Consider the following 12,288-nt stretch of genomic DNA (forward strand, 5'->3'; position numbering starts at 1 on the left):
TTTAAAGCTCATTGTATTTTACCATAAACTTCCTGTAAATTTGTTGTTGTTAGTTGTTGCTGTTCTTTTGTAAAGGCTTATAGCCACATACAAATAAAAATGTCCATTCCCATTACCTGAAAGACTTAAAGCTTACAATGGGAAAAGTATTGATTAAAATATTCCTAAAATTAGAGCCCATTGAATATGGTCACATCCCAAATTCCATCCATCCAAACTTTCCCATCTGAGGCAGATTTTTCAAGTTCACCATCATTCTTGTTGCAATTAAGTCTGGGTGCTTGATGGGGTAATATAAGGAGATTATTATTTAGCTAAGTATTCTTTATTAGCAGGTTTAATGTAAAGTACAATGCTAACAATGCATACTTAAGAGCACAGAACTTAGGCATGGTAATAGGGTTCAAGGAAGAAATTAGTGGTTCATTATAATTAATTTCTTTGAAGCTCTGACTGGGAAAAATGGCAGCCTCCTTTAGTAAGAAAGGATGCATAGATCCTTGAACTGGCTAAGCTGAACATGGCTCACCATGTGGCAGCTCCTAAGTACTCAGTAAATGTCCTGTTTCTTACATTGCTAGAACTGCAAAATTAGGAATGGATTCCTGCATATGATGAGCAGCTTCACATTGGAAGGGATCGTTATTGAAATGACCCACTCCTATTTTTGGAGACCATCATGGAAAAACATTCTGAATTCACTGAACAGGACAAAATAAAGAAAAGATGGGAACAATACAGAGGAGATGAAAGGATGACAGATTCATTTCAAGAAGAATCTTTTGAAGAAGAACCTGCAGTCTTAGAAAGTGAAGTTAAAGCTGTGCTGAGAACAACTGGGAGAAAGAAATCACCAGGAGTAGGGGGGGTATCAACATCTATTTCAAACTACAGAAACAGAGTCCACCAAAATCTTAATAAGATTGTGCCAATAAAGATGGAAAATGAAACAGTGGCCCAGACTGGAAATGCTCAATTTGTATTACAATTCCAGAAAAAGGAGACTACAAAGACAGCAGCAACTATTGGTTCATTGTGTTAATTTTTCATGTGATTAAAGCGATGCTCAAAATCGTACAACAAAGCCTGTTACCATAAATGGAATAAGAAATGTTCAAGTCGGATTTAGGAAAGGAAGAGACATTACAGATCATGTTGCAAATTTGCAGCTTACTATAGCGTATTAAAAAATTCCAGAAGAAAATCAGCTTGTGTTTCATACAGGAAGCCTTTTGCCTGTATGCATCATGAAAAGCTATTGTTGACTTTAAGAGAAATAGGTATGCCACAGCACCAGTGATGCACAACAAGGGGCTACAGTTGGAACAGAGTATGGAGAAGCAGAATTGGCAAAGATGTCAGGCAATTATGCATTTTCTCCCCCTATCTGTTCAATCTTTATGTAGAACATATAAGGGAAGCTGGATTAGATATAGATGAAGGTGGAAGGAAAATTGGTGGAAGAAACATTAACAATTTGAGATATGCAGATGATACCATTGGTGTAGTGGTTAGGAGTGCGGATTTCTAATCTGGCGAGTCGGGTTTGGTTCCCCACTCCTCCACATGCAGCCACCTGGGTGACCTTGGGCTTGCCACAGCACTGATAAAGCTGTTCTAACCTAGCAGTGATATCAGGGCTCTCTCAGCCTCACCCACCCCACAGGGTGTCTGTTGTGGGGAGAGGAATGGGCAGGCGACTGTAAGCCGCTTTGAGCCTCCTTCGGGTAGGGAAAAGCAGCATATAAGAACCAATAATAATAATAATAATAATAATAATAATAATAATAATAATAATAATTCTTCACGTTGAGGATGATCCAGGGCCTGGGAACCAAATCCTATGAGGAAATGCTGAGAGACTTGGGAATATTCGGCAGCAGAAGAGGAGGCTGAGGGGGGGGGGGCAGGATTTGAAAGGTTGTCACTTAGAGGAGGGCAGGGAGTGGTTCCTGTTGGCAGGATAGGACTCACACTAATATTTTTAAACTACATGTACAGGCTTTCTCGGGAGGTGGTGGGTTCTCCATCTTTGGAGATTTTTAGACAGAGGCTGGGTAGCCATCTGACGGAGAGGCTGATTCTGTGAAGATTCAAGGGGGTGGCAAGTTACAGTGGATGAGCGAGAGGGTTGTGAGTGTCCTGCATAGTGCAGGGGGGTCAGACTAGATGACCCAGGAGGTCCCTTCCAACTCTATGATGAGCCAGCTTGGTGCAGTAGTTAAGAGTAGTGGCCTCTAATCCAGAGACCACTCCTCCACATGCAGCCAGCTATATGATCTTGGGCCAGCTATAGTTCTCTCAGAGCTCTCTCAGGGTGACTGTTGTGGGGAGAGGAAGGGTAGGTAATTGGAAGTCGCTTTGAGAATCCTTTTGTAGTAAAAAACAGAGTACAAAAGCTTCTTCTTCTTCTTCTTCTTCTTCTTCTTCTTCTTCTTCTTCTTCTTCTTCTTCTTCTTCTTCTGGGACAAGGGCAACAATTCTCTTCTAAAGCCATAAGGAGAATACCTGCCATGTTCTGAACGGTTTGATTCCCATTCATCTTCCACATGCAACCAACTGGGTGACCTTGGACCAGTCACAAATCCTCTCAGAACTCTCAGCCCCACCTGTCTCTCAGGGTGTCTGTTGCGGGGAGAAGAAGGCAGTTGTAAGCTGCTTTGAGAGCCAACTTGGTGTAGTCGTTAGAAGAGCGGACTTCTAATATGGCGTGCTGGGTTTGATTCCCCGGTCCCCCACATGCAGCCACCTGGGTGACCTTGGGCTTGCCACAGCACTGATAAAGCTGTTCTAACCTAGCAGTGATATCAGGGCTCTCTCAGCCTCACCTATCTCACAAGGTATCTGTTGTGGGGAGAGAAAAGGGAAGGTGTAAGCGACTATAAACTGCTTTAAGAATCCTTCTGGTAGAGGAAAATGGCATACAAGAACCAACTCTTCTTCTGCTAGCAGAAAATATTGAAGGCTTCAAACAACTACTGCTGAAGATTAAAATGGAAAGTGTCAAAACAGAAGTAATGACTATTGGAGAATGACACAACTTTAAGATTAATGATGAAGAAACTGGAATTTCCTATTCCTTGGGTCCATTGTCAACCAAAAGGAAGACTGCAATCAAGAAAGCAACAGAAAATTGAAAGTTGAAAGGGCAGCAATGAAGGAGCTACTAACGACTCTTGTGCAGGGAGGGGTCACGAATTGCTGGTGTCATGTTGGAACTGGGCTCAGGTGTCCATTTCTGCCATGCTGTCTCATCTTTCTTTTCCAGGCTGCTTACTGAACCCATCATCTTGCTGCTCCCATCAGCCCATCACTGACTCCACTGATAGTAAGTGGGCTGGGGGAGCCATGCCTGGACAGACCACTGTACAACTTTGTTTGAATGACTTATTTAGAGAGCTTCGTCCCTTCATTTACCAGGGACAATTGAGGTGAAACCAGGGCTGACATTTTCTTTTAACCCTGGCTCTTACTTGGAGCAGTGGTGTGAGAAAATAATAATAATAAAAAAACGATGGGCCAACAGCATAACACTTCCAAGGAAAACCTGAAAGGGTTGTTGCACACATCTAGTTTTCATTGGGAACTTAGAGGTTCCAGAGATTTGTAGAGAGGAATGTCTTCACTTCTGGGTTTCCTGGAAATGAAACCGGGCTGTCACCAATAGAGCCATCCCACGTTGAGGATGATCCAGGGCCTGGGAACCAAATCCTATGAGGAAATGCTGAGAGACTTGGGAATATTCGGCAGCAGAAGAGGAGGCTGAGGGGGGGGGGGGCAGGATTTGAAAGGTTGTCACTTAGAGGAGGGCAGGGAGTGGTTCCTGTTGGCAGGATAGGACTCACACTAATATTTTTAAACTACATGTACAGGCTTTCTCGGGAGGTGGTGGGTTCTCCATCTTTGGAGATTTTTAGACAGAGGCTGGGTAGCCATCTGACGGAGAGGCTGATTCTGTGAAGATTCAAGGGGGTGGCAAGTTACAGTGGATGAGCGAGAGGGTTGTGAGTGTCCTGCATAGTGCAGGGGGGTCAGACTAGATGACCCAGGGGATCCCTTCCAACTCTATGATTCTATGTAGAGTGATACTGGGTAGATATCAGGGAAAATATTTCACAGTCAGAGTAGCTGAGCAGTGTAATCGGCAGCCTAAGGAGTTAATGAGCTCCCCCCACAGGTAATCTATAAGCAGCAGCTGGACAGCTACTTATCATGGATGCTTTAGGCCAGGGATTCCCAACCAGGGGTCTGCAGGAGTTCTGAAAGGGGTCCGTGAGAGCCCTGGTGTGGGATGGGTAGGTTTGGGCTGTCTTCTCAGCTCCTACTCTTCTTTCCAGCCTACATGAGAAAGAGCCGCCATAGTACAAATAAAGGCAGGGGGAGAGAGAAAAAGGAGGGTAGTAATGTCTTTTCCAGGGGCATGGCAACGAGTGTGGCCAGCTGACATCACTTCCGGGTCACCTCAAAATTGGAAAAATTATTTCAGGGGTTCCTCCATGATCAAAAGATTGAAAAAGGCTGTTTTAGGCTGATCCTGCATTGACCATGGGATTGGACAAGATGGCTTGTATGGCCCCTTCTAACTCTATGATTCTATGTCCTCATCCCCCACATGACCACCAAGGAAAACTTGGAAGTGACATCACACAGCTATAGGAATCACTAAAACCTTAGCAAGGAGGGAGATAAAGGGAAGATCTGTTCCCATCGGCCTTCCATTTACAGACCACTGAGCCTAACCTAGTTTGCGCTTGTTGTGCATTAATCCTGGTGGTAGCTGCTCTTGGGGAAGAAGAGTATGCTCTATCAAATAAACAATGCAGTCCTAGGCAGAGTTGCTACAGTCTATGCCCACAGAACTATGCCTAGGACTATGCCTAGGATCACACTATTCATTACTGAACAGGCTTGAATGAAATATTCTGCCCCAGAATAATAAACCCAGGAATTTAAAAGCACTGAAAAGGAGAGAGGTGTGTGTATGTGTTATGTGTGTGTGTATGGGGAGGCTCCGTACATCAATGTTCTTAATTTCTGCTACACCTCCATAGAATTGCAGCATATATACAGCCTTGATTCTTTTGGGCTAAAAGGACGAGTTACAGGCTTTCCAAGTTTATGAAAGACATTTCCAGGCAAAATGGAGCCACACATCCTCAAAACAAGCCATTTAGGTCTGCACAGTTACACACTGGCTTATTCATCAACAGTAGCATAGCGAGGTGTGTCTGAGCTGTTGAGTGGATTAGAGTTAAGTCTCCTAAAACATAAAGGTCTGTAATATATTTAAACCAACTACCTGGCCTAGTACAAAATACCACTTTACCTGTTTTCTGACACCCATGTACAGAACCAGCATGGAGAGATATCTTCTACAAATTAAAAATAATACCAGAAAGGATACTTTCTATGGTAAAAAAAAAAACACAAAAAACCCCCAACCCCTCAGGGCATTAAGACACGGTGTCAGCGATTAGCAGGATTAGCTCCTTGCCATCTGTAGCTGTTTGCAAATGGTATCATCACATGTTTGAAGGACACATCCTGGCCCTTAGAGTGTGCTAAGAAGATCACGTTCACTGCATTTCATTTCCCGAGGGCGTGATGCGAATGTCATTTGATGCAGTGGACTGCAGGACATTAGTCTCCCACAACATGCTTGATTCCTAAGAGCACACTTAGAAAGAGCCAAAATTAGGAAAGATTCACATTATTAAGAGTGTACAGTGTGTCTTGAAGGTAAGCTGGGCAACCCTGCTCTGCACCCCCCTCCCTTCAAATGCTCTGGGATAATTCTGCAGTCAGATCCAAGTTGAGAAGGGTTATAAAATGATGAAAGGGTGTCTGCCTCCCTTTTCTATAGGATAGAAGAGGCATCATCATCATCATCATCACTAGAAATTAAGCCCGCTGCAGAAGAAATACAGTGGGCGCTAGAGGATTGTAAGAACATAGAAAAAGAAAGTAGAAGAGGGAAGGAGGGATGGGAGCAAGAAAGGAGGGCAAGGGGTGGGTGAAGGGATGGATAGAAGGGAGAAAGAAAGGAAGAGAGAAAGGAAGAAAGGCCCACAAGCGATCAAGTGAGAGGGGGAGAGAGAGGCAGAAAGGAGAGAGAGAAATAGAGGAAGGAAGGAAGGAAGGAAGGAAGGAAGGAAGGAAGGAAGGAAGGAAGGAAGGAAGGAAGGAAGGAAGGTGGAATAGGATGGGACGGGGGAAGGAGGAGTGTGTGTGAAGAATCTGGGGGGCAGTCGCGAGGGGGGACGAATTGGGAGGGGGTGGCGGGGGAACGGTGCTAGCAGGCAGGCAGCTGGGCGTGGGAGGACCCCCCAATCACTTCTCCCCCCCGAGGGCCCGGCTTCCTCCCAGGAGGCCTTTCCCCCCACCCCCCCCGCGGCCCCGGCTTCGTCCCAGGGAAAGTCGCAGGCCAAACACGCCTCTGACGCAGGAGCCCTGCTCCTTTCCTGGCAGGAAAGACTCTTCCCACGGCCCCTTCGCCTCCTGGAATGACACTCGGAGGGGCCAATCAGGAGCCGCTTTGTGAGTTTTTATCCCAGACTCGCCCCGCCCCTTTCTCCTCCCACATTGCCCTTAGCGCTTTATTATTACCACTCCCGCAGAGCGGTTTACAGATTATTATTTGAATTTGCATGCCACCCTTCCATGAGCTCAGGGAGTAGACATCATGACATATACAATAGATAATACATATACATGACAAAAATAAACATTATGTTAAAAGTTAATCGTTTAAAATTATCAACATTTACCACAATCATAAAACATTTGGCCATAATTGACAGTTGCTTAGTTCCGGCTCATCCCAGCTGTTCCCGTCGGGCATTCTGATGGAAGTTCTGGGGAGGATTCTGGAGGGCCCAGTAGATGTTATCAGCTTCATAACTTTTGGGTCATTTCAATAATGACCCCCTCTGGTACGAAGCAGCACATTATATGTGGAAATCGTGGCTGAAGGCATTTAGTCCGTCACATATCCTCTGCCTGACGGGAGAGCCAGTGTGGTGTGATGGTTAAGAGCAGTGGCCTCAAATCTGGAGAACTGGATTTGATTCCCCACTCCTCTTCCACATTCAGCCAGCTGGGTGCCCTTGGAATAGTCACTGTTCTCTTAGAGCTCTTCTCACTCAGCAGTTCTCTTAGAGCTCTCAGGGTATCTGCTGTGGGGAGAGGAAGGGTAGGTGATTGTAAGCCGCTTTGAAACTCCTTCTGGTACTAAAAAGCAGGTGTCATCACCTACCCCCCAATCTGATTGTGGCACAGCAGAAGAAGAAGAGTTCTTATATGCCACTTTTCTCTACCCAAAGGAGTCTTAAAGTGGCTTACAATCGCCTTCCCTTTTCTCTCCCCACAACACACACCCTGTGAGGTGGGTGAGGCTGAGGGAGCCCTGATATTCCTGTTCGGTCAGAGCAGTTTTCTCAGTGCTGTGATGAGCCCAAGGTCACCCAGCTCGTTGCATGTGCAGGAGAGCAGATTCAACCTGGTTCACCAGATTAGAAGTCTGTACTCCTAACCACTACACCAAGCAAGCTCCTAACCGCACTCCTAACCACTACACCAAAAAGTGTTAACTCTACCTAAATCACTATCTCCTTGTCCCGTCCTGGCTTGATTACCAAAGGAGAATGATCCAAAGGGAGCTGCAAACCAATCTAGAAGGAAGAGGAAAGCAAGGTAAAGTCTGAAAAATCTCTCACTATCTTGGCCAAAGACCCAGGAGGTAGGCATAAAATGCAAGCCACCACATCACCTAGGGTTCAGTGGTTGGATTGAATGGTTGAAGGGAAGAACTATGATCTCCATAAGACTGGGGGAAGTTTGGGGCTCAGTGGCAGAGTTTCTGCTTGCTATGCAGAAGGTCCTAGGTTCAATCCTCAGCATCAACAATTAAAAGGATCAGGTAGCAGGTGATGTGAAAAACCTCTCCCTGAGACCCTGAAGAAACACTGACCTGAGTGGACTGACAGCCTGATTCAGTCTAAGGCAGCTTCACGCGTGTTCATGTGACTGTGCAAAAGTTGCACATGCGTGGAATAAAACCATTAATACAGATTGTGATGAACACCAAATGGTTCAATTTTCTTACAAACATGCTTATATATAATTGACTGACTAGTTGGTTCATTCTCCATTTAAATAATTCCCAGACCTAGGGGGAAGGCATTTCCATTGTGCCATGTGTGAACAAACTGCTCAAAATCCTGCCAATTGCACTGGGCAATCTGAATTGACCGAAAGCAACCTGACAATCAAGGTCAAGCTGCCTATGAACAGTGGAACTGCCTGATGAACAATCAGCTCTCCCCTTGTGTCCAACAAGCAGAACAGCCAGTGGGTGCTTAAACACTCATAATTCCAGCAATCAAAAAACCCCTCTTTTTGTTTGTCTGAACCTTTTCTTCTTCACTCATTAAAAGTATGACAGTTTCTTTGGCTGCAGGAGGTAAACACCACTTTGTGCACTATAATCGTATCAAAATTGATTAGTAAGTTGCCTCTGAGTGAGATTGTACTGTGACATTAGCACTTTACAAGATTCCTCTTCTTCACTTCCAAGCATTTCATGAGCTTTTCATAACTGGTTTTTTTGTTGTTGTTGTTCTCTGCCAATAAGGGAGGAAACCCATGGAATAAGAAAATGGGGTTCTGTCTACTTTTGCACAGTTGCATGTATATGCTTCTGTCTTTTTTACTTGGCCTGAAGGGCCAAGCCAGACAACTCTGGATCTCTCCTGGGAATTTGGACCTCATTCATTTAGGATTGGAGTGATTACCATCATGGCAGGGGTGGGATTCCCTTCATCCAGCATTCAGGCCATTGGCGGGTGGAAGTCAGGAGCCGACAAGTATAGCGTTGCCCACCTCTGGGAGAAGTGGTCATCTAGCACAGTGGTCCCCAACCCCTGGTCTGGAGACCGGTACCGGTCCGTGGATCAGTCAGTACCGGGCCGCGACTCCTCGTCCTCCTCCCCGGCTACTGCCACGGGCGCTGCCCTGCCACTCTGCCACCGGCTCACCTTTGGTGCTCTCTAGCGGCCGCCATGGCTGGGGCTCCCCCTCGGTGTGGGACTGTGCAGCTTCTGCTGGCAGCACCCCCCAGCGGGCAGCAAGAAGACAGGGGCGCTGGCGGGGAAAGCAAATGGAGCAGGGGTTCAGGCGGTGATGTCCCTCGGCAAAAGACTACCCCCCCCCCCAGGCCTCAGTAAAATTGTCAAGCATTGGTGATAAAAAGGTTGGGAACCACTGATCTAGCATCTTCTTTTATATTATAGTTCTGGACTGGCAGCTGGTGTTGATTTTCCGGCACAGCATTGTCCTCTGGGCTGAGATCTAGACATTGTCTTCTGGCTGAGACAGGCATCTGGGACTGGAGCACTCTCCGAGGATAGGAACCAGAGGGTTGTGATTAGGATCATTCTTAGTGCTTTATCAGTTTCTCTTCCATGGCTCCCAGATGTGTCCATCATTAAACCAGGGGAGAAAGACTTGCAGACCTTGTCTCTCAGTAACCCTTTTTTCTGGTTGGACCTCCTAGAGAGGCTGTCCTGGCAGTGGGCCAGTTGCCCTGACAGTGGAGAGGGCCAAGGTCATGCTCGGTGGCAGGAAAATGATGCCTTAATCAAAAACGCAGTTTGACCAGTGCATGCCCAACTCACAAGTGCAACCCTGTTTAGAAGCAGAGGGAGACTAGAAAGTCAAAACTCTGAAGACCTTGATCACCTGGGGACATGGGCACAGAATGATTGCTGAAGTTGACATTGCACCAGGAAACATCTGACTACATTGTAGCTCCAAAAAGAACAACAGAAATCCTTAGGACAGTGGTTCTCAACCGCCTTATGGCTGCAATCCTAACTGCGGCGGCCACATGTGCGGGCATGCATGCACAGGTTTAAATGGGCATGCGCACAGGTGCAGAACAATTGAGGCAGCATGGAGGCGGCCAGTGCCGTGGCTCCGCTGCTGCTGGCTACTACCACCCCCGCTGCCACCTGCTGCCGCTGCCTGCCGCCACAGCAGCCACCAACCAGGCAACCCCGCGGAAGCGGCTAGGTGACCACACTTGGGGTCCCGACCCCAAGGTTGAGAACCACTGCCTTAGGAGGAGATGTCAGTATTAATTGGATACCTCTGATGAAGGGTGGCTTTTAGTTTTAGAGTAGAGTAGAGTGGACACAGACTGTGGAAAAGAGCAAAAAGGCAGGAGGTTTTTGGTCTGATTTGAGAAATCTGCCCATCTCTGTTTGGCCTGCTTGGTAGGTAGGACTGGGATGATGAGTGGCATACATTATGAATGTGGTTATGGAAGACACAGCTGTGGACTGCTGACACAATGCCCATGCTATGGAGCCCACAGAGCTGGAAAAGGTACGTGATTGCTTGCATGTGATGCTTGGATAAGGACTGGGTGATATCGTAGGGATGCCAGTCCCCAAGTCACGTCTGGGGACCCAACCACCCTGGTTTTACAGCACATCTCCAGATTAAAGAGATAAGTTCCCCTGGATAAAATGGCTGCTTGGGAGGGTGGACTCTATAGCATTCCACTCCATTGAGGTCCCTCCCCATCCCAAATCCTGCTTACTCTGAACTCCAACCCAAAGTCTCTTGGTATTTCCCAGCCCAGACCTGGCAATCCTAGTGATATGATGTGGCCCCATGGAAAATTGTGGTCTGGTGGTTCATGGTGGTTCTTGGCCATCCAGCTTTTAACCTTTACAAAATATATATTTATATTTCACCACTCCCATATCATGGCTCATGGTGGGTTGCAATAATAAAATCCCTATAAAAATCCATCCTCCAGGCAGCAAAAGTTCCCACCCCCTTCATATCCTGTGAGGGCACAATGCCTTGGCGGCGATTCCAGGGGTGCCTGATGACCTGGCTAGCCAGCGAGGGGACCAGATCTAACCCACCCTAGCCTCAACCAAAGACCTGGCAGAAGAGCTCCATCCTGCAGGCCCTGTGGAAATGAGAAAGCTCTGTCAGGGCCCTCAGCTCTCCCGGGAGCTCATTCCACCAGGTCGGGGCCAGGACTGAAAAGATGTTCCTATGAGGATCCTAGCAGCTTCATTTTGCACCAGCTGCAATTTCTGGGTCAGGGACAAGGGCAGGCCAGCAAAGAGTGAGTCTGGAGGTGACCGTTGCATGGATCATTGTGTCCAAGCAATCTCATGACAGGTAGGGCACTAGTAGCTTTGTTTGGCGTAGGTGGAAAAATGCATGCACATTACTCCCAAGACCTGGGCCTCTATAGAAAGGGAAGCATCCAGGATTACCCCCAAGACCCTGGCTGCGGGTGAGTTGTTGAGTTGCACCCCAGCCAAGGTGGGGAGGCACGCTTCCTGATTTGCAGCCTTCCTGCCCAACCACAGGACCCCCGTCTTGGAGTTGAGTTTCAGGTGACTCTGCTCTAACCACCCAGCTCCAGCTTCCAAACATCTGGTGAATATATCGGGGGGGGGACCTGGGGAGCCGTCCATCAGGAGATAGAGCTGCTTGGTGTCATCTCAAGGTGTATTTTTCACAATGAGGAAAACATCCCATCAGTCCATTTCACTGTGCTTCTTCTGCTAACTCTCTTCCTCTGACAGTGAATTCTCTAGGGTCTGCTGTTGCACTTTTAGTTGATTGAGGTTATTTACTTCCAAAATAGGGTTTACCTTGGCAAAACGCTGAATGATGAGATGCAATTTTGCACTCCTACACTGCGAATGTGCAAACCAAACACATGTTCTGGAATGATTAAATATTCATCAAGCGACTCAGAAATCCAAAATATGGATTCAAATCTTCCTTCATGAGACACAAACACTGCAATTTGATTAGCCAACTTAAAAAGCCCGATTAGCTCTTTGTGCTAATGTAAATGTCAAGTTATGCAGAAGCATCCCAATCAATACCATTTTAGTCATTCAAAACCAGAAAGGTTTTTCAAAAGACTGAGGCAGCTTTTTCATGTTTGCCGTCCTCTTTGACTGTAATCACAGCTTCTGTTCGGCGTCTTTTCTTTCAAAAGATTAGCTATTTACGATTTATCAAAAGGCGATGAAAACAAGCTCAGCGGAATAGTAACTATGCATCAAAACAAACAACCCCCCCTTTTAAAAAAAAGCTACTAAAAGACATGGTTATTTAAATGTTCTTCCTAGGGAAATCATTCTGTGCTTCTCCTGATCACATTCTGATTGGAATGGCAACAACTGCTGTTAAACTACACATTGGCTGTGAGAAAGAGCAGTAAATGTAACACATGCTCAACCCAGC

This window comes from Paroedura picta, chromosome 2 (assembly GCF_049243985.1).
Source record: "Paroedura picta isolate Pp20150507F chromosome 2, Ppicta_v3.0, whole genome shotgun sequence".
In the NCBI taxonomy this organism is placed as follows: Eukaryota; Metazoa; Chordata; class Lepidosauria; order Squamata; family Gekkonidae; genus Paroedura; species Paroedura picta.